This window comes from Rattus norvegicus, chromosome 12 (assembly GCF_021556685.1).
Source record: "Rattus norvegicus strain SHRSP/BbbUtx chromosome 12, alternate assembly SHRSP_T2T, whole genome shotgun sequence".
NCBI lineage: Eukaryota > Metazoa > Chordata > Mammalia > Rodentia > Muridae > Rattus > Rattus norvegicus.
Window position 1 is genome coordinate 33,219,130 of NC_141545.1, and position 25,768 is coordinate 33,244,897.

Genomic DNA, 25,768 nt, shown 5'->3' on the forward strand with positions numbered 1-25,768 from the left:
GGGATCTGGTGCCTTCTGGCCTCTGCATAAGTGTACATGGTGAATACACCCACAATAAAATACATGCAACAGGCACACGTGTGAGCGCACATGCACACACACACACACACACACACACACACACACACAAATATATCTGTTTTTAGAAAAGAATTTAACACAGACCAAGCATGACAGCTCACATGCAATCTCTACACTTGGAGATGGGGTATATGGAGGGATTACCGCAAGTTCAAGGTCAGCCTGGACTACATAATAAGACCCTGCTTCCCCAGCTGCCAAACAAAAGAATTCCGAATACTTTCTTCCAATTGTAAGGGAAACGCACATTCATTTTGTACATTCATTTTCTCTATTGTATGCGTGTGCATGTTTTGCCTGTAGGAGTGTGTGGGTACTGCCGGTGCCCATGGAAGTCAGAAGAGGGTTATCAGATCCCCTAGAACTAGAGTTGTGAGCCGCCCTGTGGGGGCTGGGAACCGAGCCCAGGTCGTCTACCAGAGTAACAGGTGTTCTAACCACTGAGCAATCTGTCCAGCCCCTGCATTCATTTTCAACACGACAAAATAAAATCTTATCCATTCATACTACCCACATCGCTAGGCAAGCTCGGTTAACATTTTCGGTCCATTTCTTTTCATTTGTTCTTTTATGCTGTCTTTTTTTTTCCCCAACAGAACTGAAATTGTACTACAAATGCATCTTTTTTCTGTCCCCACATTTAATTGGCACACTAGAAATCACTAAATTAAGGTCAGCAAAGCATTTTCTCTCCATCTGTCGCTTGGAAGCACAACGGTCCCGTATTTCGCTGCTAACAGAGACAGGCCGGGTTCCTGGAGGAAGGGATGGGTGCAGGACGCTAGGGGAGCTTGGGAAAATACAAACCAGGAGGACTGAGTGTTGGTGGCACAGGCCTGCCATTCCAGAACTTGGGAGACTGGCCAGGATCGTTGTGAATTCCAGAGCATCCTGAGCTACAGAATGAGACCCTCCCGGCCTGAGACAGACAAACAAGGCCTGGGGAGGGGATTCGGTAGGCAAGAACACCCACTGAGTAATGGCGGAACTGAGTTCAAATCTCCAGCACCATGTAGAAAGCTTGGTGTGCTTCTGGTGCCACGTCGTAGGTGTCAACACTGTGTGTGTACATATTTGTGCCTGTATGTATGTGTGTATGTGCACATGGGGTGGGGGTGGACAGGAGTCTCACTGGGGGTTTCTGGCTTCCAGCCCAGCTCCAGGTTCTTTTAGCCCAGTAGTTCTCATCTTCCTAACACTACAACAACAACCATTTAATATGGTTCTCAGGTTATGGTGAGCCCCAGTCATAAAGTTATTTTTGTTGCTACTTTCTAAGTGTAACTTATGCTAACAGTTACATAAGGGACAACTTTGTTACTGTTGTGCATCATTATGTAAACATCTGCCAGCAGGACATCTGATATGTGACCCCTGTAAAAAGGGTCACCCCACCACCCAGGGTCTCAAGCCACAGGTTGAGAACCACTGAGCTGGAGACACTGTCTCAAAGAAGGTGGAGGCAGTCGGAGCAGGACACCCAACATCCACCGGTTCCCTCACATGTGTACATACAACACACACACACACACACACACACACACACACACACGATGTGCATGCCCACATACACACATATACATGTGGTGTGCAGCCCTCCACACACACACACATGTGCACACACTGTGTGCATACACACATACATTCACACACACACACACACACACACACAGTAAGTAAATGAATGTCTTAAAATAATAACAAATAATAAAAAAATACAGTCATGTTCCTGGCCTGTTTAAATTTTTCCAGAACCCCCTCTCAACTCTGCATCAACTCCATATGCTGAACTGGTTCTTGGCCTCTCTAAAGTCATGCTCGGCTCCACAGCCTACGGCCTATTCATCTAACACACCCAGCTCGCTCCTACCACAAAACCTTTGCATGGGCAGCTCCCGACTGTTTCACAACTCTTCCTTCTGTAGCTTCATACAATTCTGGCATCAGTGGAAATGTCTCCCCAGGAAGACATTTCTTGCCCACCCAATCTCAAACAGCCCTTGCAACTCGATGATATCTGGTTGTTTATTTATGTACAAGACAGAGTCTCCCTACGAAGCCCATGCTGGCCTGGAACTTGCTATTTAGCCCAGGCTGACCTCAAACTCATCCACCATCCTGCCTCAGCTTCCCAAGTGCTAGGATAATCGATGTGCCGCCACGCCCTGTTGTCTGTAGTTCAACTTCTACATTTTACCTCTTTCTTTGTGCCTTACACCTCCAGAACACGAGAGCACTGCCTCTGGCTGACAAACTCACCATTTTCCCCCAGAGCTTGAAAGAGACGCTTTATACTCATGAGCTGGATGAATGAAGGAGACTTAAGTGCCTGGATTTGACGGGCACAGGATGAAGCAACCTACTTTAACTGGCCACATTCATAGCGGCAGAGATTCCCTAATGAGACTTTTTAAAATAGGTCACTACCTTTTCCCACAGTCTAGGCCTGGAGAACGGCTCGCAACTCTGTCTATGGGAAAACGAACCAATAACGTAGTCTTGGTAAACCTAGAACTCGGCTTCACCTAAACCAGCCACCCACCTGTCACGGGTCCATTAGACCCTCCTCTGCCTCCTGTGTCAAACGGAAATTAGTAAAGCCACCCTGGTGGTGCACACCTGGAAACCCATGACTTGGAAGGTGGAGGCAGGGGGATCGAGAGTTCAAGGTCATCTTCCGATACACAGCTGAGTTTGAAGTCAGCCTGATCCACACGAGAGACGGAGAGACGCCGCTGTCTCAAAAGAAGAAAAAGAGGGAGGGAAAGAGGGGCTGGGGATTTAGCTCAGTGGTAGAGCGCTTACCTAGGAAGCGCAAGGCCCGGGGTTCGGTCCCCAGCTCCGAAAAAAAGAACCAAAAAAAAAAAAAAAGAGGGAGGGAAAGAAAAAGGGAGAGAGGGGAAGAAAGAGGGACGAGAGGAAGGGGGAAAGGGAAAAGAAATTTAAAAGGAAAAATAGAGATTGTTCCAGAAAATGACTTCTTACATGTGTGACCTTTAAGAAGCTCTCCCCTAGCCAAACGCTGCTATTGGATGTGCCGTCGAGGGCTACTCATTCGGATCAGTCACCCAGGCCTCGCCTCTGCAGAATAGGCTGCCCAGGAGATGCCGAGATGTCTGAATGGGGAAAGAAATCATCGCCAAACAAGCATAAAGACCGGAGTTCAGATCTACAGAACCCGTGTGAATGCTTGGTGAGTGGGCCAGGTCATCCGTAATTACAGTACTTGGAATTCAGAGACAGGAGACCCCCCTCCAGCAAACTGGCTGACTTGACTAGCCCGATCAGTGAGCTCTGGGTTCAACTGAGAGACCTTGCTTTAATAAACAAAGTAAAAACAAACAAACCTTCAGGAAGACTCCAAAAATAAAAAATTCTCAGGGTCTCCACATGCACCTGTGTATATGCCCACCTGTATAATCACACGTGCACGGGCACACACACACACACACACACACACACACACACACACACCCCACTCTCATGATAAGGTTGGAATCATTTGATGCCACTGAAACACAGGAAGTTCTAGACAGTTCTCGCCTCCAGTTCCCATGGGTGTCACGCTAGCTCTCCAAGCATGTCCCATCCTACGAGTTCCAGTCAGCACTTGCAGGACAGGCTGACAATCCTGAGTTCAACCCTTGAGACCTTCCTTGTAGGAAAAGGAAACAGACTCCTCCATCTACAACCCATGGGTCAAGCAGCCGCGCATGCGTAAACCAACCAACCACACGCTCACAGGCTCGGCGATTAAGAGCGCTAACTGCTCTTGCAGAGAACCCGAGTTGGGATCCTAGCACCCTTGCCAGGTAGCTCACAGCCACCTGTAAGTCCTGCTCCAGAGGGGTCTGATGCCTGTATTCACCTGCATAGATCTCCACATAGACACACATACATTAACATAATTTAAAATATGTCTAATACAAAAGAAGAGGACCAAGAGCGCTGCAGTCTGAGATGCCCCCGCCTTTGTACCAGTCTCAGCCACAGCCCCTCAGGCTTGTCTGGTCCACGGCATCAGCAGATGAGCATCTGGTCCTCCATTCTTTCCCCTTCAGAAACACATCTCTCCGTATCACTGAAGCCCTGATGGAGAACTGGGTCCTAACCAAAGACCCCTTGCTTATCCCCCAGGCTTTTCTCTGGTCCCTCCCTTGGCTTACATTTAAGCTCAAGAACTCCAAACGATCCCTTGCTCTAATACTGTATTTTGGCTATCAGAGGTTTGGGACAGGGTCTTCCATATTCCTGGCTGGCCTAAAACTCGATGTATCATTTAAAAGCGACCTTGAATTCCTGATCTTCCTTTCTCTGTCACCACCTCCCTGACTCCTGGGACTATAATTGTGCACCACCATATCCCATTTATGAAGTGCTGGCGATCTAACGGGGCTCTGTGTATGCTAGGCAAGTTCTCTACCAACTGAGCTGCATCCCCAGTCTATGTGGGATGCTTAACAATTAAAAAGATAAATCACTTTGAAAATCCCAGGTTAGAAGCAGCCATTGCATTTGGAGTCTCCTCCTTTCTGGCTGCACGGAGAATCAGCCTGAACCAGAGCCTTTGATCCAGGGAGGATGGCTTCATTGCTTGAGCGTCAGGGAGCATGCTGTCTTTAAAAAAATTCCCACAGACAACTGCTGGGTTGCAATCATGAGCGGAGATTATAGAGTCTGACGACCGGCATTTAAGCCTCGAGTGAAGGGCAAAGAGAGGCCACCCATCCTCTACCTGGGTCGAATGATCTACAATAATGACGACGGAAGAGGAAAAGGAGGAGAAGGAGGGGAAGAAAAACCAGAAGGAGAGGAGAAGGAAGGAGAAGGGAGAGGAAAAAGAAGAGGAGGAGGAGGAAGAAGGAAGAAGAGGGGGGAAAATCGGAAAGGGGAGACGGAAGGAGAGAAGAAAAGAAGGAAGGGAGAAACCTAATTGGGCTGAGAATGTGGCTCAGTTAGTATAGGGGTCTGACAAGCACACACAAAGCCCCAGGTTCTAACCCCAGCCCTGCATCCAGGAGGCAAAGCAGCACATGCCTATCATCCCAGCACTCAAAGGCTGAGGCAGGAAGGGCACAAGTTGGAGGCCAGCCTGAGCTACAAGCCAGATCTTATCTTGAGAAAAAAAAAAGTAGGGTGGGGCTTAACTATCTGAAGCTCACCATCGGAGCCACAATTACCTCATAAGAAGCAGCTCTCCCCTTTTTAACCCGCCCACCACCACCACAAACAAAACATGCCACTACAGTAATGGGCTGTCAAGCTCCCCACTGGACACACAGCCTCAAGGACCAGCTCATAGAGACACTCTCATGCCAGGGACCCCAAAACGCACTGGCTCCCCCAAGCACATGGGCTGTGCTAAGGCAATTTCTAAGCTGGGTCCGGTAGCATGAACCTGTAATTCCAGCCCTGGGGAAGTGGAGGCAGAAGAATCTGGAGTTCAAAGTCATCCCGTCCTACACAGAGAAGCAGAGCTCAGTCAGAGCCACGTGAGACCCTGTCTCGCAGAAAAGGGAGGGAGGGAGAGAAAGAAGGAATTCTAAATTGGAACCCTGCCCTGCCCTGTATTTTAAGCCCTAATGAGAGGATAAATGATAAATTCAAAAGAGTAGCTTTCGGTCTGGGGAGAGAGCTTTGTCTGTAAACGGCTTGCGGCACAAATGTGAGATGAGCTTGAGCCAGGCGTGTCAGCACACACTTATAATCCTGGAGATGGGGAGGCAGCGCGTGGAGGACCTCTCCCTAGGGCTTCATAGCCAGCCTAACCTATCTAACAAGCATGGGCTTCATAGCCAGCCTAACCTATCTAACAAGCACTAGGGTGAGCACACACGTTCACACATATGCACACACATTCATACACCTACACACACACACACACACACACACACACACACACACACACCAAATAACATACAAGAATTTTTTTTTTACATACCCGAGATGGACAGCACCTGATGAATGACAGACAAGACTGACCTCTGACCTCCACACTTGTGCACACACACACTTACACCTATACTCACAAACACAATACAAAAGGAAGGAAGGAAGGAAGGAAGGAAGGAAGGAAGGAAGGAAGGAAGGAAAAAGAAGTAGCTGTCAGATAACCTCTACCCTGTCCAGCTAACACCACTATCTACCAAGAGGAAGGGAGTCCAAGGATCCCCATTAAGACTTAACTGTGAGCTTTCTCAATGATACTAGCTGATTTAAACTATTTCTTTGTTGGTTTATTTGCTTTGAGGCAGGATCTAATATGGTTGATTGATTGATTGAATGATTGATTGATTGATTGATTGATTGAATGATTGAATGATTGATTGAGAGACAGTCTCACAACGCAGCCCAGTCTAGTCTCAATCCTCCTGCCTCAGCGTCACAGGTGCTTGGGGTTGCAGACCTTAGTCACCACCACTTGCTACTTATTCTCTTTCTACAAAAGCCTCTATGCCACACCGTCGACGAAGGCTCGGTTGGTGACAACTGTCACTTTTCAGGGTCTGAGAAGAGGTGATATTTTAGTGAGCAATCCCAAAACAATTCTAAAACGTGCCCCCAGCTGCTTGGATTAAACCCCACAAGCTTCACCTGACTCCAAAAAAGGCCACCTTTCCGAAGCCATTCCCTCACGAGCAGGCTTGGGCATCTGCCAGGCCCCCATGCCTTGCTCAGAGAAGTAAGGAACAGTCACCACAACCTGGGTGCCATGGGAGGATGCTAAACCAGGCCCAGCAAGGGAGCTGCCAGCCTAGCCCGGGAGAGAGCTAAAGGGTCACCTAAGACCTCAGCCAGCACCTCACAGGGCAGAATTAGCAGATATAGAAGCCAGCAGGAATAAGTGGAGACTTCACTCAGTGGTAGATCACTCCCACGAAATGGATACCCAGCCTTTGTGTCATCCCACTCAATGCAAAGCAAGAAAAGAAATCAATAAAATTGGGGCTGGAGGGATGGCTCAGTGGTCAAGAGTGCTTGCCGCTCTTGCAGCAAGGACCTGAGTTTGATTCCCAGGGGCCGTGTCAGGTGGTTCACAACTGCATTGTAACTCCAGCTCCCGGGAGATTCTGTGTCTCTGGCCTCCAACACACACACACACACACATACACACACACAGACACACACACACAGACACACAAACACATATACACACACATACACGCACATACACACATACACATACATACACACACATACACACACATACACATACACACACATACACACACATACATACACACACACATACACACACACATACACACACACATACACACACATGCACACACACACATACACATACACACATACACACACACATACACACACATACATACATACACATACACACACATACACACACACATACACACACATGCATACACACACATACATACACACATACACATACACACACATACACACACATGCATACACACATACATACACACATACACATACACACACATACACACACATGCATACACACACATACACACACACGCATACACAGACACACACACACCAAATAAATAAGAAACTAATAAGTAACACTGACAACTCACATTGTTACCATGCCACTGATGCCCACCTTGCATGAATAAATTAATTAATTAGTTAATTAATTAAAGTGGTAAATCAACCACGTCCAACAACCCCCAGGACAGCTGGAGTAGTACTCTGTGCACAGTGTGTCTTGCACCACCCCGTAAGACAATTTCACACCAGTTTTACAACCTTTGCTTAGCTCCGGGGTGTGTGTGTGTGTGTGTGTGTGTAAAGTTGATCTTTGAGACAGAGAGGCAGCAATTAGACGCTGAACACGAGTCCCTCCACGTGCACAAATGCATAAGGTGAGAACAGTGTCCCTTATTTCTATGAGTCTCGGTAACTCTGCAGCTGAGGCTGTACCGGGTCACTGCAGAATGTAGTTAATACCACAGTTCATCAGACTTCACAGCCGCACACTACCAGCTCTTGGCTGCTATGTTTTGACCCCGGGAATGTCTCCTTTTTATGTAAAAAAACAATAGTCTGGGGCCTAGGGATGGCGCCCCAGTCTTGGCACCTAAGGAACTGCATGCAGACACAGCTACCCCTGGAGGTAAGGAGTGAGGCACAAATGGGATCTCTCACAAACTCCTCGTGTAAAGGAACAGCTTGGAGAAGAAACACCGGGATGGGGGCCGAAGATGCACGTGTCCCGCACTGTGGAATCAAACCGCAGCGCTCAGTCCTGGCTTAGCACCATCTGCTTGTGGGTCAAAGTATCCTCGGGTCCTCCAGAGCCCTGAGGCAAGACTAGAACTACCTGCTGCTGCTGCCCAGCCGCCCTCAGACCAAGTCTGAGGAAGTTCACTCCCCGAAGCGCTGGTCTGAGGAAGCTTGGGCACCCGGGCAAACCTGGCTTGCGCTAGAGAGGCGGAGTATCTACCTCTGCCCTGGATCTGGATTAGTTCCAAAGCTTGCCACCCAGAGGTCCTGGTGGAGCTGCTTGAGGCCTCTAGGGTCACCCCATGTGCTCCAAGACCACCGATTCTCCCCAAGGGGGCGAGCATCATGGGTGGGGAGATGGAGTGAACCATACCTCCCACCTCTCAGGATAGATCGCCATGACTCCAGCTTCCCGGAGACCAGGATGCCACCAAGGACTCCCACTTAGGCTAGGATGCAGATCGGATCCCCGATACCCAGAGCCCCCTTTTCCCACAACCTGGGTGTCCCCGGGGGGGCGCGCAGCCCGGTGGCCACTGACACCCAAGACTCCACGAGCTAGGCACAGTCCCGGGATTCCCACGAGTGAACCCAGGCCCTTCTGCAAATCCAGCATTCCTCGCCCACCCTAAGCATCAAGAGAGATCAGGATGGCTCGGGTGACACCCTGGCCCCGAGATGTGGGGTGCTTAGAGCGGGGCCAACAGGTCCGGGAGGCGCTTGTGGGCAGCACACCCGCCCACTCCGAGACTCGCTTGGGTAGGGGTATCCGGGGAAGGGATCATGAAAGCAGCGAGGAAGGCAAGGATGCATGGAGGATGCGGGATAAAGACTGGGAAAGAGCAGCACTCACCTCTCCTGGAGCCGGAGCTCCGCTGCCCGGCTGCCCAGGCACCTCCTCCGAGGCCCGCAGGGAGGGGGCGACGCGAACCCGAGCGCTCAGCCTGGCGCTCACACGCGTCCCCGCGCGGGCATCCTTCCTCTCCGTAGCCGGCTCCCACGGCGTTCCCCCCACTCCGGTTGGGAGGCCGCTTTGCCCAACCCAGCGGCACCCGAGAGCCCGGCGCGAGTCTCTCCTTTCCCTTGAGTATCTCAGCTGGTCTTTGCAGAGCCCGCGGTGATCTAGGCTGCTCCTTTCTCCCCTGTCCTTGTCCTCGCCTCCCGTCTGGGGGAACGTGCGCCCCGCACCCCCTGCACCGCTCTCGCCTCTACCCCTCCCGCGCCCGCTGGCCGCGCGGGCTTAGCCCATGTGCGCGGCTGCCTCCTCGCAGCGCCTGGGAGCCCAGTGGCCGAGGCCCCGCCGGAGTTGCGCGCCCCAGAAACTCCATGCAGCTCCGGCCTCCTCCCCAGTGCCTCCCCGGTTCCTCCAGAGGAAGAAGAAGCCTAGCGGTCTCTAGCAAAGAGATCCCCCTACCACTCTTGCCTTCTTCCCTCCCCACCGAGCCTGGAGCTGGGTTGCTGGGCTGGCTTGGCCACCCCAGTCTATCTCTTCGCTTTTCTCCCAGGATTGGGGACCTCCCACCCCCACCCCCACCCCCAAAGCCTCTCCAATGGCTCCCTCCGTTTCCAGGCAGCGCAACCTGAGGAACGCCTCGGTGCGCGCGCACTCACACTCGCTCGCTTGCTCGCTCTCACACACATGCACGCTGCACACACAGGCAGACACACGCGGGGGGCGAGCTGCAGCTTAGCAGCCGGCCCTTCTTCCTCTCCTCCCCAAAGAAGCTGCCCACGTTCACATTCGCCAATTGCTTACCTCTCTCTATTAAACACCTCAACCCCAACCCAAGCACGCCCACCCCTACCTTAACTCCTTCTTCCCCGATGCCCACAGTTACACCTGAGTCCCCAAAAGCCACGGGAGAGGAGGTGTCAAGGGAAAGGCTAGTAGTCAAAACTAGGGTGAGAGCAAAATACTGTGGGCCGTCTTTTGCTATGTCTAGTAAGGGCATAAACACACACACACACACACACACACACACACACACACACACACACACACCTCATCCCGCATCTCTAGAGCCTCAGAACATGTAGCCCGACCCCACTCCTACCAAGGTCATAGTATAGATTCCATAAGAAAGAATCCTGGATACCTACCTTGACGCAAGATGCGGAGTGGAAACCTCACAGCCTAACCTGGAGCTGACTTCCCAAGTCTACACCCAGACAGAACCCTGGTCTCCCTTGCCCCACACTTGAAGGACAACAATCAGCTTAGAGTCACCACTTAGCTTTCCAGGGGGACCATCTGGCTGCCATTCAAGTGTCCAACTGCTGACAGGATACATCTTGCTACCAAGGGTAGTCTTATCAAGAAAAAGAGCAAAGTAACAAGTCACCCCCCCCCCCCCGCCCCTAGCCTCCAGAGGCCCTCATAACCCCTTCCTGCTCCTGCTAGGGTGAGGAGAGAGAGAGAGAGAGAGAGAGAGAGAGAGAGAGAGAGAGAGAGAGAGAGAGAGAGAGAGAGAGAACAACCCACCTGGTTGGCACGATCTTTTCTAATATCCCCCTTTTCTCTGAGCTGCCAGGGTCTTACTCCCTATGGGGACCATGAATCTGTCAGAATCAAAGACGTGGAGAAATTCCTTGCTCCAATCAGGAACGAACCGGGGAAAGTCATCCTTAGCGTTTCTTCCAAAAAGCTCAGCCACCAACTCTCTGTTGGCTGGTCCTGCTGCCAAGGGAGTTTGGGCACTGGTGCTGGCAGTCAGTCACACAAGTTAATCAGGATCCCCTCACTGCCTGTGCCTCCTGGCCTGCCGCCTGAGCTGCAGGTTTTTGGGGGTTTTTTTGTTTTGTTTTGAGCTTTTTTTTTTTTTTTTTTTTTGAGTCCCCACGGCGCTTGCTACTGCTGGCACACCTTTGACATGTCGGATTTCTTAACCCATCTTCTCATGCCCCAGCTTTCCCTCCCAAATTGTCTTTAAGCCTTCTTGGGGCACCAGGGGAGCTGTGTGTGTTTTTTTTTCACAGATGTGTGTGGAAGGGTGTCCATAAAGAGTGGTAAGTGGGCCAGGTGTGGTGGGGCAGACCTGCCATCCCAGCACGGAGGAGGAGGTGGAGGCAGGATAATCTGGAATCAGAAGTCAGTCTGTGCTCTCAGTGAGTTCCCAGGACAGCCTGAGCTACTATCTGAAACCTAGTCTTGGTGTGGGGGGACAGAAGGGGACGGCAGGTAGATAAATACAGTGGGAGAAATCTCGGTATATAGTTGGGTAAGAATTACATGTGTGTGTGTGAGAGAGAGCGTATGGGTGAGCATGTGGAGGCCAGCGAACACCATAGACGTTATTTATCAGTTACCATCCGCCTTGTTTCGTTTTTGAAATGGGCTCTTGCCATTTTGACACACTGATTGGCCAGAACACGCCTGGAATCCCTGACTCCGCCTCCCCAGAGTTGGCAGCACAGGTGTGTAAGTAAGGCCCTACCCACCGAGTTAGAAGTCAGGTCCTCCTGGGCCTGAGAACTTATTATATATCTACTTTGAGAGCATCTCCCTATTTAGCCAGGCCCTGAACTCCCTCCCGGTGTCACCCTGCCTCAGCCTCCTGGCTTCCAGAGTGTCAGGTAAGGCTCATCACTCCTAACTGAAAAGCAGAGTCTTGTAACAATCTGTAGCCCTTTTAAGAAATTCTCCTTAAGGATGAATGCAGGCCAGCAAACTCAGTCACAAGACAGTAAGCCTATCTACACACAGGGAGTGCCTGGGGGAGGGGTTAGAGGGGGGAGGGGAGGCTCTGAAGAGAGAAGCCATATGACCAGTGTGGGACACACCTGGCAAAAGTTCTCACGCTGTCCTCCCCGCTGCAATGGACAAGTTACTTGTTCTTTCTGAATCTTGATGTCCTCATCTGTAAAATGGGAACGATACTGGCATCCACCCCCCTTTGAGGTCTTGGTAAAGATTAAGTGCCACCCTGTGAAATAACAGTCATATACTAGGGTCACTCAGCTCCAAGCCTACAGTGAGCTCCAACAAGCATGGTCCTTTGTCACTGTGTCATGGGAATTCTTACCCTGGGCACAGCTTCATAATGTCCCCCTGATAAATCAGCGCCCCCAGAATTCACCTTGGGAAACGGTGACATTATCGGGCTTGCTTACAAAACATGAATGGGAAATTACTGGCAGGGCTGTGGGTGGCCCCAAAACATACTGAAGTCTTCACCCAGCCTGGACAATGATTCCATGCAACTGTATATGTGGAACCCCTTAATTAACCTCTTCTAGACTATACTCTAGCATAGTGCTTCTCAACTTTTCTAAGGCTTCGTCCCCAAGTCTTGATTCAAAAATTTTAGTCTCAGGGCTATCCGCTATTCCTGTAGGGCAGCAACCCTCAACCTTCCTGACCCTGAGACCCTTTAATACAGTTCCTCATGGCGTGGTGACCCCTGACCTTAAAATTATTTTGATGATACTTCATCACTATAATTTTGCTACTGTTATGAATCATAATGTACATGGTTTTGGAGATAAAAGTTTGCCAGGGGGTCTCAACCCACAGGTTGAGAACCTCTGCTCTAGCACCTTTGAGGACCCCCTCCCCTTCTCCAAAACCACCCACAGTTACAGGAGTGGTTAGAGAGTTCAATGACCCTCCATCTAAAACGAACACCAACAGGTAACAAACACTCTTGCCAGCAAGCACAACTAACGTGATTAAGAGGACAGTTGTTTTGCACAAGGACCTATAGTTTACAATGAGTCAACACATGTCAAAGACGTGACCTGGAAGAAGGGGTCATCAAGGGTCTGCCTCCTCAGGATACAAAGTTCAGACACACCAAGAACTGAAAGAAAGTAGCCAGCTTTGGGGATCATGGTAAGAGCCGTGTTTCTCTGACTACAACTATTGTAAGACTTCCAGGTTAACGGAGAAACTGAGCCACGGGACCTGACACTTGTTTAATTGATTATATAAATAGAATATATGATAAATGTGTAACAGACACAGACACACATACACAGAGAGACACACAGAAACACACACACATACACACTTTCTAGTCAGATAAGGGCTGGAATTTGGCTAAACAGCAGAGCCTAGAACCCCTCAGTGAGGGGCTCTGGGCGTACCTTGGTAGTGGTAGACTTGTCTAACATACACGAGGCCTGGGCTCCATGCAGAGCACCCCAAAGAGATGTTTCACCAAGTACAGGATAGAGGCTAAAATCAACACAACAAAATGGACGACGGGGACTTTGTTTCGCCGCACATTTGTAACTGCAGTTAGCACCAAGCATTGTCCCCGGTCGAGGAAAATCCAGAGTCCTGGAGGGGACGGTAACTTCTGTCCTCTGCCTGGCTTTGGGATCCTGTGACATACGCGAGACAGGGCACAATCACATCCTCGCTGGTACAGATCATCTTCTGGAGTGCCCAGGTCGCTCTGCATCTCCCTCTTCCTTTCCTTTGGTCTCTCCTTCTTTCCGTTTGCCTATTGACTGACCGATTTACCTTCCAGGACTCCAGACCATCAGGAGCAGAAAGCAATGAGGGGGTCTGCCACGCTCTGAACAAAAGTGGTTGGAGACTTTAAAAGGACGAAAACAAAAAGAGAAAGATCGGACCGTGGAAACGGCTCGGCAGACAGAGGCCTTCTTGGCCAAGTCTGATGACCTGCGTTCAATCTCCAGGCCCCATAAGGTAGAGACTAAAAAAATATATCTGACTTCTGAAAGTTGACCTCTGACCTCCACACATGTGCCAGAGCACGTGTCCTGGCGTAAACATGAGTAAAGGTCCTGCCTGTGTGGATATGTGAAAAAAAATGCAATGTGATATCCTAATTTTGCCCCAGTCTCTTTGTCTTTATCTCTTGCCACACCCCATCTCTCTGCTCTGCTCTGCTCTGCTTCTCTAATGGCCAGGCTCAGTCTCTCTCTCTGTCCCTGTCTCTGTCTCTGTCTCTCTCTCTCTCTGTCCCTGTCTCTGTCCCTGTCTCTGTCTCTGTCCCTGTCTCTGTCTCTGTTGCTCTCTCTCTGTCTCTCTGTCTCTCTGTCTCTGTCCCTGTCTCTGTCTCTGTTGCTCTCTCTCTGTCTCTGTCCCTGTCTCTGTCTCTGTCCCTGTCTCTGTCTCTGTCCCTGTCTCTGTCTCTGTTGCTCTCTCTCTGTCTCTCTGTCCCTGTCTCTGTCTCTGTCCCTGTCTCTGTCTCTGTTGCTCTCTCTCTGTCTCTCTGTCCCTGTCTCTGTCTCTGTCCCTGTCTCTGTCTCTGTCCCTGTCTCTGTCTCTGTTGCTCTCTCTCTGTCTCTCTGTCCCTGTCTCTGTCTCTGTTGCTCTCTCTCTGTCTCTCTCTGTGTCCCTGTCTCTCTGTCCCTGTCCCTGTCTCTCTCTCTCTCTCTCTCTCTCTCTCTCTCTCTCTCTCTCTCTCTCTCTCTCTCTCTCTCTCTGCTCCAGACTCTTTGCGATGTCTGTGGCTGTCCTCTCTGTTATATCTACAATAAACACCTTCCCCTTAACCGTACCACAGAGTGGTCATGTCATCAGTTTTTATACACTAAGGAAGCCATCAACCCTGGGTTTGCAAGTAGAAAACACTGTTGTTGTAGATGTTTATCATATATAGATATAGATAGATATAGATATAGATATAGAGATAGATATAGATATAGAGATAGATATAGATATAGAGATAGAGATAGAGATAGAGATAGAGATAGAGATAGAGATAGAGATATGCAGGAAGAGGTTAATTGGACAAACTATTCTGGGTCTGGAAAGGTGGCTCGGTGGGTAAGGTACCTGTTGTACAATCATGAGGACCTGGGTTCACCATGAGCCCATGTAACAGGAGTCTGTAATCACTTTAAGACTCCTACCATGATGTGGAAGATGAAGACAGGAGAATTCATGGATCTCACAGGCCAGCTAGCCGACCACACACTGTAGCTAGCCATAGAAGACGGACCCTGTCGCAAGGAAAAGGTAGAAGGCTAGGAACTCTGGCCCCCACAATACACACACACACACACCAAACAAATACACAGGAAGACTGTATTCAGATTTTTTTCAACTTGGTTGATTTCTGTCCAGAATATTTTTATTACAGATTTTTTTAAAAGATTTATTTATTTATATTTATGTATATGTGTGAGTACGTGAGTATTTGGGTGTATATGTGTGTGAATCCCTGAGGAGACCAGAAGATAGTGTCTGATCCCCTGGAGCTGGAGTTATAGATTGTTCTAATCACCCAGTGTGGGTGCTGGGAACTGAACTCAGGTCCTCTGCAAGAGCAGCAAGCACTCTTAACTGCCGAGCCATCTCTCGAGCCCAACTACATTTTGGTCTTTTTAGTCCAGGAGGCGTCCCACATGTGTCTTAGTGTGTATGCAGAGGTGAGAGGACAAGTTGCAGGATTTGGTTCCAGGGGTCGAATTCATGCCAACAGGCTTGGTTGCAAAAGACTTTACCTGTTGAACTGTCTTACAGGTCTGGCTGCCTTTTTTTTTTTTTTTTTTTTTTTTTTTTTTGAGAAAAAGCACTGCATTGATTTGTTTCCACAGCAGTAAACGTGCAGAAGAGAAAAAAATAGCACACTCGCTGCTTTACAAACAGCTGAGCTCACTCTGCGACAAGAAGATTGATGAGGGGGCTGTATCGGTACAAACGATAACAATTCTTCTAAAAGAAGGGAAAAGTATATATGCCGGGTGTCATACACGGTCCATGCCTGAAATCCCAGCACTCAGGAGGCTGAGGCAGGAGGATTGCTAGCTTAGATAGATCTGGAAGATATAGCAAGAACTCATCTCCAAAATAAAGAAGATTAAGTTGGGGGTGATGAGGAGAAGGAGGAAGAGGAGGAGGAGGAAGAGGAGGAGGAGGACAATGACGACGACGACAAACTTGCTAAGTAGCTTAAGACTGCAAGAATTCCTTCTCCTCCTACCTCAACCACCTAAGTGCTGGGATTACAGGTTCATGCCACCATTTGCAGATAAAATGTTTTCTCTAAGTGCCTCTGGAAGCTTCCACCCATGCTCATGTGGTGACAACTGTTTTCCTTTACCACAGCACAAGTTCTATGTTATAGCCCCAGTTCCAGCATTCTTGGCACTGTACTGAGTTCACTTGAATAATAAATTCACACATTCGACCTTCTTCTTAGTAATTACAAAAAAGGACAAAGACTCCATGAATCCAAAATGACATAGTGATTGCATGTGTGTCTTTGTATGTGTGTGTTGTATAGGTACATGAATGTGCTTGGGCAGGAGCCCATGTGTGTGCTGATGGAGGGCAGAGTAGGATATCAGGTGTCCTCAGTTCTCTATCTGTCTGTCTGTCTGTCTGTCTATCTATCTATGTATCTATCTATGTACCTATGTATCTATGTATCTATCTATGTATCTATCTATCTATCTATGTATCTATGTATGTATGTATGTATGTATGTATGTATCAATCTATCTCTCTAACTATCTATCTATCTCATTCCTTTGAGGCAAAGCAGCCCCTGGAAACTGGACTTCACGGGTGCTTTGCCCAAGAAACCCCCAGAGATCTTCCTATCTGCACACCCCTCAATAATAGGGTTACATACACATGTGGAACCATGTCTAGCTTGTTACCTAGGTGCTAAGATCTGCAAGCATTATTGCCCATTGAACCATCTCTCCAGTCCCTTGTCCATATTGATTCCAAATACTATCTTATAGGACTCAGTGATGGTTCAGTAGGTACAGGTGTTTGCCATGCAAGCCTGAGGACCTGAACTGATCCCTTCTAAAGGTGGATGAAGGAAAGTAAGTCCATTAAATTGTCCTCTGACCTACACACACACACATACACATACACACACACACACACACACACCATGGCATAAGTGCATAAGTGCACACATGTTGCACACACATACAATAACAACAATAACATTTTAAATTTTAAAAGCATTTTATAAAGGAAGGAATCAGGGAATAATAGATTCTTTGTGGAGGATGGCATTTTGCTTTTGATTTGGTGTGTGTGTGTGTGTGTGTGTGTGTGTGTGTGTGTGTGTGTGTGTGTTTGCCTGCAGATGAATTCAGGAAATTAATGCACAAGAAATAACAGAAGTGTAGAAACATTAGTTTTTTCAACCTCAAAAATAGTGGTTGACCTAATGCAAAAATTATCTATGGTTGCTAATATCATGGGGTAAGAGATGGGCACTTGGTTTAAGTTCTTCATTGAAGAATTGTCTTTACATTGTTTTAATGGTTGAAATGAAAAAATAAGAGGGAGGGAGAGGGACAGAGAGAGAGAGAGAGAGACAGAGAGAGGGAAAGACAGACAGACAGACAGAACAGGTCAGAATAAAGTCTTTGTGTAATTTCAAGTACAAAGGTTTCTAGAAATAAAAATACGTTTTAAAAAATGGTGATGGGGCTGGAGAGGTGGTCAACTGGTTAAGAGCACTTGCTGCTGTTCCAGAGGACCTAAGTTCAACTCCCACCTCGTATAAGGTTGCTTACAATTGCCTGTAATTCTATCTTCTAACACCCTCTTCTGGTCTCCAAAGGTACTGCACCTACACAGTGAACACACACACACACACACACACACACACACACACACACACACACACACAGAGGCCCTGGACTGGGGAAAAAAGGGGGGATAAAATTTTTTTTAAACAGGTATAATTTTAAAACATGAAGGTACCATCTGGTCCTTTACATAGCAGTGCACCTGCCTCTGAATTTAGTTAAAAAACAAAAAGCAAAACAGCCTGGGGAATAGTGTGTTAGGTTTCCATTCCTGTAGCAAATACCTGGATATAGCAACTTTAAAAAGTGAAAAGTCCATGCTTTGGCTCATTGTTTTTGAGGTTTATGTGTATGACTGACTGTCCCTGTTGCTTCAGGTTTGTGCCTGTCCTGGTGGCCTAGGACACCTGCCGGTCTTATAGGCACTGTGAACAAAGAGTAAGAGATGGTGTTGGGGGTGTGGCTCAGTGGGTAGAGCACTGTGAGTTAAGCCCCGGGTACCATCCCCAGCATCACATAAAACAGGAATGGTCCCATGGGCCTGGAATCCCAGCATCCATGAGTCAGAGACAGGAGGATCCAGACTTCAAAGTCATCCCTAGCTACACAGTGCGTTAAGGCCTGACTTACATTAGACCCTGTCTGTCTCAAAGGAAAAAGGAAAAAAAAAACAGAAGTTGGGGACGGGGAGGATGTCTCAGCGTCTAAGAGGACTTGCTAAGCAAGCATGAGGACATGAGTTCAGATCCCGACACCTATGTAAAAAGTCAGTTGTGGCCTCAAGTCTCTTATAATTAGCTGTAGGTGGAATGGCAGAAACAAGATATTCCCTGGGGCTTGCTAGCCACCAGACTAGCTCCAGGTTCAGCAAGAGATTCTGTCTCAAAGACATAAGGCAAAGAGTGATTGAATAGGATCCTCCATGTTGCCTTCTGACTTCCATGCATTACCCACCACCCACTCCACCGCCAATGAAAACATACACCATCCACACATAGACACCATAAACATACATACAAACGAAAATTAAAACCCATGTCCTACAGTATCACATGTCAGAACAATGGTGCCACAGTTATATTTTCATGATTATTTAGTTTGTCAAAGTTTACAAGCAGGTCCTATGTTAATCTCAAGGACGGTCATCTAGAGAAAGGGGAGAGGAAAAACAGATAGAGAGTTAGGCAAGTCGAGACATGTTGGGACATGCCTGTGATCAGGAGGAGACTGAGCTAGGAGGGTCACTGGGAATCTGAGGACAGCCTGGGCTACACGGTGACACCCTGCCTGGAAGTCAGGCAAATATAAAGCATCCTTGTTTAGCAAAGGAAAAGGTTTAATAGAAATGATAGCATTTCAAATGGTTTAACTAAAAAAATAAAAAATAAACAAAGTTTAGGTGTGTGAAACTATAATTGGCTTTGGAACTAAAGTGGAACCAAAATGGACTCACGTGTATACTTTGCAACTCACCGAAGAGGAAAAGAAGATTTGAAAGATCGTACGATTTCAAAAGAAAAATATAGACAAAAACCCACACCTAAAATGAAAAGTATACCAGGGTAGGGGTCACACTTAACAGATGCAAAGGCCGGAAGTAAAACATCTGGCAGCAGGTCCTCGCTGGAGGGAACAGCTCGCTAGATATTGCTGAAGGAAGGATCCCTTGGGTAGGCAGCATGGTACTCACCTGACATCCAGCAGAGGAGGCTGAGGCAGAAGGATGCTGAGCTGGAGGCCAGCCTGGGCTACACAACAAGTTCCAAGTTAGGTTGAGCTGCAGAGTTAAACCGTATCTCAAAAAAGGCTAAAAAACAAAACAGAATGAAAAGACACTAGTAACTAATCTGTTAGTTACTTAATTAGTCTATTAACGAATTAGCTAAATAGTTAATTCGTTATTTGTTGGTTGGTTAATCTTAGTTATTTCATTGTTGGTTAGTTATTTAATTGGTTACTTGTTAATTAACCAATTAAAACTTAGAATGCACACCTGTTTCTAGCAATGTATTTGCTTTTTCAGAATGCATTTTTATGGGGCAGGTGAGATGGCTCAGTGCATATGGGGCTTGCCACCAAGCCTGACAACAAGAGGTCAATCCTAGAACACATGAAGAGGAAGGAAAAAATTGACTTCGGCAAATTTTTAATCTGACCTCTACACATATGCACATAACCATGTGTGTGTGTGTGTGTGTGTGTGTGTGTGTGTGTGCACTGCACGTGCATGTATGCACACAGAAATAACAAGAATTTAAGAAGTTTAAAGTGCACCTTACATATGTAGCTGCACAATGATATTCACAGAAACATTGGGATTTCTGAAAGAATGAAAAATACTGTAATTAAATATAATTCCCACTAAAGTTTTCTTCTCAAAGAATTGGTGCCTTTAATAAAAATGGTTGAAAATAACAAAAGTAAGTTTTCAATTAATAATGGTGTCTATGCAGTGAAGTATAGAGCTTCTAAACAAATAACTAAGAGGACCTTTCAAACAGCATTAAATGTACAGACAGCCTCCTACTTACAAAATACTTCAATGTATAGAACCTTCCAGTTCCGTTTTTCAGTTTTATGAAGGTATGTGTACACACTCATGCAACGAATTGATTTTCACTTTTAATATAGTACTCAATAAACTCTGTGTGAGATCCTACCATGTGTTATAAAATAGGATTTGTGTTAGAAGATTATACTGAGCAACAGACCGATATGAGTGTCCTGAACACATTTAAGATAAGTAAGCCAGGTTAAGCTGTGACGGTTTATAAATTAGGGGAATTAGCTATAGCTTCCACTTAAACTAGACTTGCATATAGTGGGTTTATTAGGATTTGCAATGGTCGGTTTTAATGGACAACTTTACACAATTTAGAATCACCTGGGAAGAGAATATCAATGAGGGGCTGTTCTGGATAAGATTAACCTGGAGGCATGTCTGAGGAGATTGTCGAAATTGTGTTAACTGCCGTGGAACTAGCCTTCCTGAAAATGGGCGGCAACATTCCCTAGGCAGAGGGTCCTAGCATGAATCCGTGTAACAGCCAGCCCAACACAAGCATCCGTGCATTAATCAATTGCTCTCTGCTCTTGGCTATGGATGAGACTAGTTGCTTCGAATTCCTGCCTTGACTTCCCCACCATGATGGGCTCAAGTCCAGAATTTTGAGATTCTCCCCTATGGCGCTATCACAGCGATAAAACTAAAACTAGGACAAGAGGCAAAACCATTGTGAGCTGAAGAGCACCTGTCATCTATGGCATAGAAACTATTCAATGTACACGCTTCTATTTATTTGTTCAAAAAACAATTCTAGAAGAAAAATACTGTTTCAGCCCTAGCGGGGACATTCCATGAGCTAAAGAATTAGGGAATGTTTATGGAGGGGTTTATATATAACCCCCTTTTCTGTGCTACATTTTTTTTTTCTCATTCAAGCATTTGTCTGGGTTTAGCTTTAGTTTAGTTTAGGAAGTGTGGGGTTGGGGGAGGGGAGACTGAAGAAATGATTCAGCAGCTAAAAGCAATAGCTTACTCTTGCCAACACCTAGGTTGAGTGTCTCACAACTCCTAGTAACTACAGTTCCAGGAACGCTAACTCCCTCTTCTGGATCTTCTGGACTCCGGGGTCACTGCGAGCAATGTAGCACACATACGGAAAATCTTACGTGCACACACGCATGCGCGTGCGCACACACACACACACACACACACACACACACACACACACACACACACTTTTTTAATTAATTTATTTTTTTAAGGGAAAAAGCCAGATGAGAGCTAGCATTCCCTCTCTACTTCATGGTCTGCCCCGACATGAGGCGTCAAAACCGCATGTGCCCACTACCAGGAACTCTGCCATACCTTCCCAGCCATGATAGACTATAATCTTTCAAGCTGTGAAGCAAAAATAAATCCTTCCTTAAGTTGTTTCTGTATGGTGTCTGTCATATCAGTGAGAGACATAAGCAATGCATACTGTAAAGGAACTACTGATGCTCAGTAGAGCGTGGATATATGATATAAAGGAACTATATTAAAGCTCTGTAGAGCTTCCTAGCTACTGATTTGCATGCTAGGACAGTCAGATGCCCTGATACCACCAGGGCATAGACGGCCTATTCACCACCTTCTCAGATCTCCTCATTTAGCATCTTCGTTCCTAAATACTCCCTGATGACCTGGTTTCATTTCTGTTGATGTGATCAACCCATGGATAAAAAGCAGTTTAAGGGAGAAAGGAGTTGATTCAGCTTACAATTCCACATCACAACCCATTGTAATGGAGAAGTCAGAGTGGCAGGAACTTCAAGTTTTACTACATTCACAGTCAAGACCAGAGAGAAACAAATGCGCCCGTGCTACCTGCTTGCTATTGTTCAGCTAACTTTTTTCACTGAACACAGTATCCTTGCCTAGGGAATGGTGCCGCCCATAGTGAACTGGATCTTCCCACGTCCATTAACTATCAAGTCAGTCCTCTACAAACATGCTCATAGGTCAGCCTTATGAAGACAATTCCTCAATTAAGACTTTCATAATTGACTTGGTTAAGCTAAGTGGTTCTAGGCTGTGACAAGTTGACAGTTTAAAACTACACATCACACCTGTGGTCATAATTACAGAGGGTTCCTGAGCTCTGTGAGTCACGTTAGCAAATTATTGGCCTTGGGGGGTGGGGGTAAGGAAAACTCCCAAATTTATAGCATGTCTGTGGCCTGAGAGTCTGAACTTGACATTCTGTGTTTGTGGAAATTATGCTAACAATTCTGACTAATGTCTAGTTGGGGACCAAACAGAGTAACAATCACTTATCTCTTTTGAAGTAGACATAACAGTTTTCAGTGAAAGGCTATCTAATGTAGACCACTTCATATAACAAGATAATGGAAAATATGATGTAAATATCGGACAAAATGTAATTCAAGGTAAGAGTTATTAAACAGGACAGAGAGTCATTTAGTCTGGGCAAAAAGTGCAACCAACCATGGAGATTTCTAGAATGTACCATTCTGCAACAAATAACCTAACAAGAAATCAATTGGAATACTATTAGGAATCATACGGGAACTCACTTAAATACCAAGTGAGTTACAGAAAAATATGTGTGTACCAAAATCAATACCTTTCTCCCCTATGAAAATAACAAGGTATGAAATATAATGGAAGCCAAGGTATTTTTTTTTCATTTGCAATAGAAATAAAATGTTCGGTCTGTATGGACAGAAATTTAAAACTCTCTTAAGATACATGCGAGGAGCCTGGAATTAAAAGAAAACAAAGGAGCATACTGTACCTTGATGTTAACCTTTTTGTTTATATATGTGAGCATACTACCACGCTCTTCAGACACACCAGAAGGGCAACGGATACCATCACAGATGGTTGTGAGCCACCACGTGGTTGCTGGGGATTGAACTCAGGACCTCTGGAAGATCAAGTGGTGGTGCTCTTAACCACTGAGCCATCTCTCCAGCCTCGATATTAACCTTTTTAAAACAATAGCAGAGCTCCCTAAATTAACTTCAAGGTAATGACAATTGGAATCCCAGTGGGATTCTGTGAAGGCCCATGGCAACTGTCAACTTAATTAGATATAGAACCTCTGGGTGCATCTAGGAGGAATTATCCTGATGGAGTTAACAAAGATGGTAAGACTCACAATGAATGGGCAGCACCATCCTAGGGGCTGGGGCCCTGGACTGAATAAAATGGAGAAAAGGTGGACTAAATATCAGCATTTGCCTCTCTCTGCTTCCTGACAGAAGATGCAACATGGCGAGCAGCCTCACTTCTCCACTATGAAGGACTGTACCCTTGAACTGTGAGCCACAGTCGATCCTTCCTCCCTTAAGTTGCCTTTGTCAAGTATTTTATAATGGCAGCAGAAGAAACTAAGAATTTATATTAGAATCAGATGGAAAGGTTCTAGAGTTCACCTGCAAGATTCGATATTTATGAAGGTAGAAGAATGAGATTTACTTGGGATTAAATATACATTAACTCTATGGCAATTGAAACTATGTATCTGTCTATAATTGTCATAGTAATCCAGGAAAAAAAATTTTTAAATACTCAAGATTTATTATCGGGTTCTATATCTCCTTTTGAATTGCAATCTCCGAAAGGGACGGACACTCTCTCTCGTTTTCAGTCTCTTTGTTTCCCCTTTATTTCCCCTCCCTTCCTCTTTCTCTCTCTCTCCTCCTCCCTCTTTCTTCATCTCTCTCCCTCTCTGTAATTCCAGAACTCAAAAAATGAAGGCAGAGGGATCAGGAATTCAAGGTCATCCTCTGCTACAGAACTAGTTTGAAGCCAACCAGGTTACTTGAGATCCTGCCTCAAACAGACAAAATAAATCCTGTGGGAAAGAAGTCAGTATAACAACTGGCCACACATATAAATGAAAAGTAGACTTGTTTTGAAAAATCACTAATAATCATATAACTATTCATATATAAGACATTAAGATGCTCCATTAGATTGGCATGATTTAAAACTATGGAGAAAATCCAGTATGAGAGTAAATGAATATGTATCCTCTTAGAAAACATTGGCCAAATGTATGTCATCATTTCAAAAGAGAAATGAAGTTGTGTGCATGTTTGGGGCTGGAGAGATGGCTCAGTGGTGAAGAGCACTGGCTGCTCTTCCAAAGGTCCTGAGTGCAATTCCCAGGAACCACATGGTGGCTCACAACCCTCTGTAATGGGATCCAATGCCCTCTGGTGGTGTGCCTGGGACTGCAAGTGTACTCATATACATAAAATAAATAAACAAATCTTTTTTAAAATCATGTGCATGTCTTACATATACCATTGTGACAAAATAACTGTCAAAAGTACCTTAAAGAAAGTGGTGGGATTTTTTTTTTTTTTTTTGCTCACAGTTCAAGGTACACTCAGTCATGACAGATGAGTCATGGCAGGTGTGGCGGATCACACTGCACCCACAGTCAGGAAGCAGAGAGTGATGGATGCTGCTGCAGCAGACTTCTTCCTTTTAATTCAGTTCAAGACCCCATCCCATGGGATGCTGCCACCCACATTCAAAGTGGGTCCTCACCTTCTGCTAATTCATCCTGGAAACATCTTCACAGATATCTTCTCAGGATGCGTCTCCTAGGTGATTCCAAATCCCATCTTGACAATCAAGATTTACCGTCACTGTGTAATAATATCTTTAATGCCTATTAAATCCAGCAATTCCAGTTTAACATGTACCATAAGACCAGTGAAAAGGCTCTGTAAGAGGAGGCCATTGCCACCAAGCTGGATGACCTGAGTTCCATCCCCAGAACTGATGTTCACAAGTTACACATACACACACACACACACACACACACACACATCCAACAAAATTATCACAGTCACAAAGATGTGGTTGTAAGGATTATAGATGAATAATATGGTGGTAATTTATCTTAGTGAAAACTCAGCCATAAAACTGACCATTGATAGGTGACTGAATCAATAAAGTACAGTAGGTATGCATAAGAAACACTATCACTGAGCTAGGGCGACAGCTCGGTCAATGTGATGCTTGCCTTGCAAGCAACAAGACCTGAATTTGATCAGCAGAACTCACATAAAAATGGTATGTCTGGTTGTAGGCATCTGTAATCCTGAGAGACAGAGGCAGGAGGTTTCCTGGGGCTCCCTGGCCAAGCAGTCTCGCCTACTAGGGAAGTTCTGGGCCATTAAAAGACCCTGTCTCAAAGGAGGTAGACATCTCTGACAAGGATGATACCCAAGGTTGTCCTTTGGTTCTTATGTGTATGCATACATACATAAACCTGCTTACACATGAACGCAAACACACAAGGATAAACAAAATTAAAATAAATGTTAGGGGGGTTGGGGATTTAGCTCAGTGGTAGAGCACTTGCCTAGCGAGCGCAAGGCCCTGGGTTCAGTCCCCAGCTCCGAAAAAAAGAAAAAAGAAAAAAAAAATAAATAAATGTTAGGGAGTAACATTGGAAAA

General features: G+C 46.4%; 1 protein-coding gene across 6 annotated transcripts in view; it reads right to left on the reverse strand.

Moving 5' to 3' along the window:
- Positions 1-25,768, reverse strand: part of Caln1 (calneuron 1) — a 491,219-nt gene that overhangs the window by 397,444 nt on the left and 68,007 nt on the right. Inside the window, exon 1 of one of the 6 annotated variants that reach the window (XM_087579028.1) lies at positions 9,152-10,048. The gene's annotated coding sequence lies outside the window, so the exon portion shown is untranslated. 6 annotated transcript variants of the gene reach the window in all.